Source organism: Mastomys coucha, unplaced genomic scaffold (assembly GCF_008632895.1).
Source record: "Mastomys coucha isolate ucsf_1 unplaced genomic scaffold, UCSF_Mcou_1 pScaffold16, whole genome shotgun sequence".
In the NCBI taxonomy this organism is placed as follows: domain Eukaryota; kingdom Metazoa; phylum Chordata; class Mammalia; order Rodentia; family Muridae; genus Mastomys; species Mastomys coucha.
This window is the reverse complement of record NW_022196898.1, coordinates 89933243-89941200: the sequence shown is the minus strand read 5'-3', so window position 1 is coordinate 89941200 and position 7958 is coordinate 89933243. Positions and strand designations below refer to the sequence as shown.

The window sequence follows — 7958 nt, the reverse complement described above, 5'->3', positions numbered from 1 at the left end:
CAAATAAAGTATATTCATAAGGAAAAAATAAATATTTATTTATTCAGCTTCCAGATGGGGTTTCCCTGTTTCATATGAAAAAAAAAATCCCTCTAGAAAAGTTTGATTTGTCTACTTCTATGAAAACATGAGGCTCATAACCAGACAAACTCTCACAGCTGGAAGCACAAATTCCCTGCTTTGACATAGTGGGAGAACTGGCTAACTCCACTCATCACTACACAAAGAATCAGAAATCAAAACAGTATGACATTGTCACCCATTATTTTAGGAGTGCATTTTCCTTGGTGCGGGTCTTCTTACTTGTTGTCTTCTGGGTCTCTCTTCTGAGTCTAGTACCCTGCATTAGTAAGAAGGGGAGAAGTCTTACCTGCTTTTCTTCTCCACTGAGAAGGAGGACTTCCACTACTGAGAGGGAAGACTTCCACCACTGCCTGTGTCAGCCTGCTGTTGCTTTAGCTCTGAAGTCCTTCAGAGATCTGAATCACAGAAGGAAACATTCAAGCACTGCCCTCTCCATGGAACTATAAATATCTAGAGCTTCTGACGAATAGCCACAATAACAATGATGAAAGTATTGGCAGATGACTGAGTGTCTGAACATGATAACCTGACTCAAACAGTTTCAGTTTTACAAGAGTCTTCAGAATGTGAGGACTGGGGGCAGTCTGAGAAGGCTAGATCTACCATTCTTAAGGTGAACTGTCAAAACACACACTTAAGGTGTCTGGATGGTTTCATTAGACATTCAACAATTATGTTGAAGCCCAATCATACACACAACATCTAACCCAAGCCCTAGCATTTGAGTACCTCCTACATTCTTGGGAGACACTCCTGGTAGAATACAGTTGTTCTAGCTTAGTGCATAACAAACATTCCCTTGTGATTTTTCAGGAACTGAGGCACAGAAAGAAAATAACATTCTGTTTGTGTCAGGAAATTATGTCTGGATGTTCAGTCTTCCGCTAAGTCTCTGTCTCTGTCTCTCTGTCTCTGTCTCTGTATCTCTCTCTCTTTCTCTATTTTTTCTTTATCTCTATCTGCTTCTGTCCTATTTATCCTTCAATTCTTCCTTTCCTCATTCCCTTTTTGCTTCAAATTTAAATGAAATAAGGAAGAATGAAAATTTGGAAGTATATGTATACCTAAAACCACAAATACTGTTTGATCCCTTACTTTTTAGCTCTTTTGATCTTTTCATTTTAATTATAGTCCTTGTTTGCTTTTCTTGACACTATTTTTCTACTCTTGCTATTCTTCCTCACAGTCAACAAATCCAGGCCATACCATATCCTTTTCCTTTGGAGTTCTAGTGTGATTACATCATTTCTCCCTCCAAGCCTTCCTATATGCTGTTCCTTGCCCTCTTTAAATCTCATGTGCTTGTCATGTGATGGTGACATATACTATTAACCCCAGCACCTGGGAGTTGAAGGCAGGCTGATGTCTATAACTTTGAGGCCATCCTGGTCTACAGAGGTACTTCCAGGACAGCCACAGCTACACAAAAAAACTCTCTGAGAAAACCAAACTAATCCAACACCCCCAAAAAGAGAAAGAAAAGGAAAAAGAACAAAATAATGTCCTCTCTTTTTTATTTATTGTTGTAACATGCATATATCTAAATCCATATATTTATAAAAATATTCCTAAATATATCCTGGTCAGTCTATAAAATATTATTTGAATGTTTCTGAAGTTTTATGACATCATATCATATAAAAATATCTACAATTCTGATTCTTACAGATTCTTACATAATAAACATAATATGGTATCAAAACAGGAGGAAGAATAATGTTATTTCCGTTGATGACTACTGAAATTAACTTGGCATGGATTTGAAGTGAAGTGTAACAAGCCAAGGAGCCCATGGCAGGCTTAGAGGAACCATAGAATATAACTGAGAAGACTAGACAGCACCACTGGGGAAGAAGATCCGGGTGTGGTTCCCAGGAACTATTTCAGGCAGTTCACAACTACTCATGGCTACGTTGCTAGGGCACAATTATAATGTTACATAAAAGAAACTTTCCTCATGTTTCAGGTTCTTACTTGTGCTAGAGCCACATATGGGAAAGGCAGCTCATCTTCTTAACCTTGAGTTAGTCACAGACATCCAATCCTTTTTCTTCTTCTACTTCTGTTAAGGAAATAGCTCATCCTCCTCTTCAGGATCCTACACAATGCAATTTAACCTTTTCTTACCTGAATTCTGTAGCTGTATCTCCTTTATTCTGAATAATGCTTCAGTTTCTGTGTGGAATGTGTCTATCACAGTAAGGTGACTTTGCTATCTAAAAGATAAGAATCCTTCTGCAAACAACATTATACCATGAATACACCATACCTCATTCATCAATTATTAAAGTAAAATTCTATTATTTCAATTCCTTGTCTACTCCCTCATAAATTTCTATGTTTCAAGACACCCATCTTCTATTTTATTTGAAAAATTTGATTCTGATTTCAAGTGCTCCAGGGTGGCCTCAAACAATCAGAGAGAACTGGGTAGGACACTCACAAGCTCCATTGACCTTGATGTCTCCTGGCAGAGTTTACCCTTAGAAGAGCTGAAGATGAAGGAACAGAAATTTTCTGCCTGTTTCACAAAGTCAGAATCCAAATCATCCTCATGCATGCTCTCCAGCTCAGGTGCCTCCTTTCACATTTAAGATGTTATCCTCCTTTCCAGTTTCCCTTCCACAAACCCCCTATTCCCTCCTCCCTCCCAAGCAGCTCATCCACTCCTGCTTCAACAGCCTAGCTTTCCCATATCCTGACTCATTAAGCCTCCACAGGACCAAGGGTCTCCTTCCATGTGATGATGCCAGATAAAGCAATCCTCTGCTCCATATCCAGCTGGAGCATTGGTACATTCCATGTATTCTTTGGTTGGTGGTTTAATCCCTGAGAGATTTGGGGAGTCTGGTTGGTTGATGTTGTACCTCCTCCTATGATGTTGCAAATCCCTTCAACTCCTACACTACTGCCCTAACTTCCCCATTGTTGTACTAGAGCTTGGTCCAACGTTTAGCTGTGTACATCTGCATCTCTATTGGTCAGGCTCTGGTAGGGCCTCTCAGGATAGAGCTATACCAGGGCTCCTGTCTGTAAACATTTCTTGGTATCAGCAATAGTTTCTGGGTTTGGTGTCAGCAGATGAGATGCCCTAGGTGAGGCAGTCTCTAGATGGCCTTTCCTTCAGTTTCTGCTCCATTCTTTGTCCCTGAATTTCCTTTTCACATGATGAATTCAGGGTTAATATTTTGAGGTTGTTGGGCGTCCCCTTGCTTGGCTCTCTTAAGGCCTAATCAAATCTCCTATTTTTCCTACTCTTCCCCTCCCCTTTAAAGATATTTTATGGCCCTTATTCAGCAGGAAGGTGTTGTCTCCCGGTGGGTGCTCTAGGACTGAGACGAACAATTATCTGTGGGAGCAAGCAGTTAGTAAGGAAAGACACAGATGCCAGGTAGAAGTGATAAGAGAGAGAGCTTTACTGTAATTCACTCAGTATTTATAGTTAGGCTTGGGAATCAGACCTAGAGGAATTCTACACTTGCCCATAGAACATAAACAGGAGAAAATCCATTAACACCAGACCAGAAGCAGATCTTGAAAGGAAGATCCAGTAAACCTTTAACATAAGTATGAGACTTGTTAAGTCTATGATCTAAGGAGCAGCAGTCAGGACTCCTCCACACAGCAGGTGCTCAACTCCAGCTTGCAGCCTGTCAGGGCTGCTTATAGTACCAAGTCACTCCCAAGCAACAAGGTTGGGGGAAGGAGTCCACAGGAAGGAATTGTGGAGAGTCATCATCCTGATCCCTTGCTTTGGGTGTTGACTTATGGTTTTTGTTATAAATTATAGCTAAGTTGTCATTTTAAGGATAATTTGAAAATGGTTTTAATTTTATACAGGTAAGAAATATATGGGAGGGATTACTAAATTTGTTAAAGTAAACATTATTTGTCACAATCTTAATGGGTAGACATCTTTATAATTGATACAAAGTTAATGTTATATTTTCTTATGTTACTACAGAAGATAGTTTAATAAAGAATTAAGGTTTTCATGAGTATAAATCTATATATTAACACAAAAAATTAAGATTGTACTGTTTGTCGTAGACAGACATAGTGCCTATGAAACTCTTTCAAGAATATGAACTTAGGGCTAAATAGCAAACTCAAGGTTCTGAGTTAATTTTTAAAGGGTGTTTTTGACCTAATTCAATTAGAAGTATCTGAGAGTAGTTAAAAGGAAATAATTCAGAAATACTTTGCATAGATGGTCTTCCTAAAAGCATCAGAACTCCACAGAATATGAACATTAAGACATCTTATTACTAAAAATCTTTTGTCTAGAGACATGTCTGCTCCTCACAGTACCACTTTCAAAATTTGGAGAGGATTTTGAGCTCAGTGTCTCCAGGAGATTTGCTTTGGTAGCAAGGCACCACTGTGCAGAAGTTGCCCTAATTCATTTACAGACCAAAAAACAAACAAACAAACAAACAAACAAAAAGCACTGTCCAGGATAAGACACAAGATACAGGATAGTCCAGACTTTAGCTATGCCAAGAGAGAATAATCAGGTTCTTCATTATAATTCCTGCTTCACTTAAGGTTTGTCAGATAGTCCCAGGCAAGAAGGCTGAAGACAACACAAGAGCTCAGCCCACAGAATCAAGTAACCAGGCTTATAGCAAAACACAGAGCCTGGGGCTGGCGAGATGGCTCAGCGAGTAAGAGCTCCCACCGACGGCTCTTTCAAAGGTCGTGAGTTCAAATCCCAGCAACCACATGGTGGCTCACAACCATCCGTAATGAAATCTGATGCCCTCTTATGGTGCATCTGAAGACAGCTACAGTTTACTTATTTGTAGTAATAAATAAAATCTTTAAAAAAAAAAAAAAAACACAGAGCCTGAACTTACAACTGGGGAACCTGTCTGGATGTAACCCAGATCCTCTTCCTATGTTATGGTTCTGTAGGTGTTGTTCTTTTGGACTCCTAACAGAAGGAGTGAGGACTGTCTCTGACTCTTTTGCCAACTTTGGGAACTTCTCCTTCTACTGGGTTTCCTAGTTCAGTCTTGACATGAGGGTTTGTAACTAGTCTTATTGTAATTTGTTATACCAGGCTTGGTTGGTATTTTTGAGAAGCTTGCACTCTTTTATAGGCAAACAGAAGGGAACTGGATGAGAAGTGGATGAGACAGGAGGTAGGTGAAGGGAACTGAGAGGAGAGGAAGAAGGGGAAACTGAACTGGTATGAAATATATGAGAGAAGAATTTTTTTTTTTTTTTTAAAAATACAACTCAACCATGAAATCAGGATGTAGGCAGGCCTGTAAAACATTTTCTTAAATAGTGATTGATTTTAAATAGTGATGTAAGCTGAGAGCTTAGTAGGACTAAAATAGTGATTGATGCTCAACCCATTGTGTGTGGCGCCATCTTTGGGCTTGTGGTCCTGTGCTCTATAAGACAGTGGGCTGAGCAAGCCACATGAGCTATCCCATAAGCAGTACCCATCCATGGACCCTGCATCAGCTCCTGTCTCCAGGTTCTTACCCTCTTCAAAGTCCTGTCCAGACTTCCATCAGTGATAGATTGTAATGTGGACATATAAGCCCAATAAAGACTTTGATTACCCAGGTGTTTTGGCCATGGTGTTTCATCACACCAATAGTAACCTCAATACACAATCTGCTCTTACTTCCTTAGGTTCAAAAGTAGATACAACACTAAGATGAGAGCTTAGTGGGACTAAAAACAAAATTAGGATTGCTCTAGTCAGTTTATACCATGTGATCTTCTTAAGACTGTGGTGAATTACATGGTAAGCAGTCTTTCTTGATCTTAGTAAGGAGAGTAAGGTCCCAACCACATAGTAACATCCATCTAGTGGGATTGAGAAAAGACATATAAAGTAAGGTCATCATCCCTTCAAGGTCTGGTTGGGAGGAAGGTTTTATTGAGATATGATAGAGAGAGTACAGCCAGAGATATCTTGCAGGCTCCTAAGCAGGGAGAGAAAGCAGAAGACCAAATCAGGCCATGAGAAAGATTTGGGGATGGAGAGGGCAAGAGAGGAACAAGAAAGAGAGAGCCAAAATCAGAGAGAGGAAAGAGAGCCACAAGTGAAAGTACCAAGCCAACCCTGGGTGAGGAGCATGACAGAATGGGTAAAAAGGACAAAGGAAGACTGAGCCAAGAGGGAGGGAGTCAAGAGGAGACATGACTGAAATAGCAGTGTTTTATCAAAATGAGAAGCTCAGGGAAGGAAAGCCTCTGAGCTGGAGAAGTTTAAAGTAGGGGGAAGGGTGAGAAGAGGAGCTATGTGTAGCCTGGAGAGCAGCAGACACTTGGGATTGTGCCACCATGGTTGGCCATTTGCCAGTTTCTTTTGATCCTGACACCTCCCTCCTCTCTCCCGAGTTTCAGTTTCTTTTTCTCACTCAAGGGGCTGTTTACCAGCATCTGACTTTACTATTTTTAGTCTTGTTATTGAAAGAACATATCCATGACCTTTCAGTTGTTTACCTGCAGTTTGGCTGAACTGAGTCAATTCCCTCCATGACAATGAAATCCATGTCCCTTAAAACACTGCAAGCTCTAAAAAAAGACAATCTGAAGACATTCCCAACTTTCTTCTTTAGCCAAACATCTACAGGACACAAACATACACTTTGGGGACACAGCTAGTTAATACTTAGATATATCTGCCCTCCCATCTCAAAATGATTTCTATTGGTTTGTGTCCTTTTTTGCAAGGAATGAGCTGAGCCTTGTGACTCCCTGCATGGATTTCATCATCCTCACTCTCAAAATGTTGGTCTCTTTGGAGTGGAAGAGAGTTGCTTCTCTTCATTTATTAATTATTTTGCATTTAAAAAATAAATTAATATTTATGTATTCAGCTTCCAGATGCGGTTTCCCTGTTTCATATGAGAAAAGATCCCTCTAGGAAAGGTTGATTTATCTACTTCTTTGAAAACATGAGGCTCAAAACCATACAAACTCAGCTGGAAGCACAAATGCCCTGCTTTGACATAGTGGGAGAACTGGCTAACTCTACTCATTACTACACAAAGATTCAGAAGTCAAAACAGGATGTCACTGTCACCCATTATTTTAGGAGTGCAGATTCTTTGGTGCTGGGCTGCTATCCAGTGCACTTCTGGGTCTCTCTTCTGAGTCTAGTACCCTGCATTAGTAAGAAGGTGAGAAGTCTTACCTGATTTCCTTCTCAACTGAGAAGGAGGACTTCCACTACTGAGGAGGACTTCCACCACTGCCTGTCTCTGCCTATTGTAGACATCATGAAGACACACTTCCTTTATTCCTGAAGTCCTTCAGAGATCTGAAGCACAGAAGCAAATGTGAAGCACTGCTCTCTCCATGGAATTAAAAATATCTATAGCTTCTGATGAATAGCTATAAAAAAATGGATGGAAATAATGCCATATCCAAACATGATAACTTTACCCAAACAGTATGAGTTTTAGAACAGACTTCAGGATGTGAAGACTTGTGGCACTCTGAGATGGCTAGATCTACCATTCTTAAGGTGAACTTCCAAACACACTTAAGGTGCTTTAGGTGGTTTCATTAGACATGCAGCCAGTGTGCCAGAGCCCATGTCATACACACAGCATCTAACCCAACTCCTGGCCCTTGGGATACTCTCCTGGTAGAATACAGTTGCTCTACCTCAATGCATAACAATCCTTTTCTTATGATTTCATAGAACCTGAAGCACAGAAAGAAGCCAACATTCTGTTTATGTCAGGAAACTATATCTGGTTGCTCAGTCTTCTAAGAAGTCTCTCTCTCTCTCTCTCTCTCTCTCTCTCTCTCTCTCTCTCTCTCTCTCTCTCTTCTTCTCCTTCTCCTTTTCTCCTTCTCTTTCTCCTTCTCCTCCTCTTTCTCCTTCTCCTCCTCTT

The 7958-nt window shown here is 40.3% G+C and overlaps 1 protein-coding gene across 1 annotated transcript in view; it reads right to left on the bottom strand.

Moving 5' to 3' along the window:
* The window catches only part of LOC116093875 (guanylate-binding protein 4-like), a 32658-nt gene that overhangs the window by 16468 nt on the left and 8232 nt on the right, over positions 1 to 7958 (bottom strand). The window contains exons 4-6 of the mRNA XM_031375697.1: positions 7250 to 7375; positions 2059 to 2182; positions 371 to 479 (exon numbers count right to left, since the gene is read on the bottom strand). The gene's annotated coding sequence lies outside the window, so the exon portion shown is untranslated. The remainder of the gene's footprint in view (positions 1 to 370; positions 480 to 2058; positions 2183 to 7249; positions 7376 to 7958) is intronic.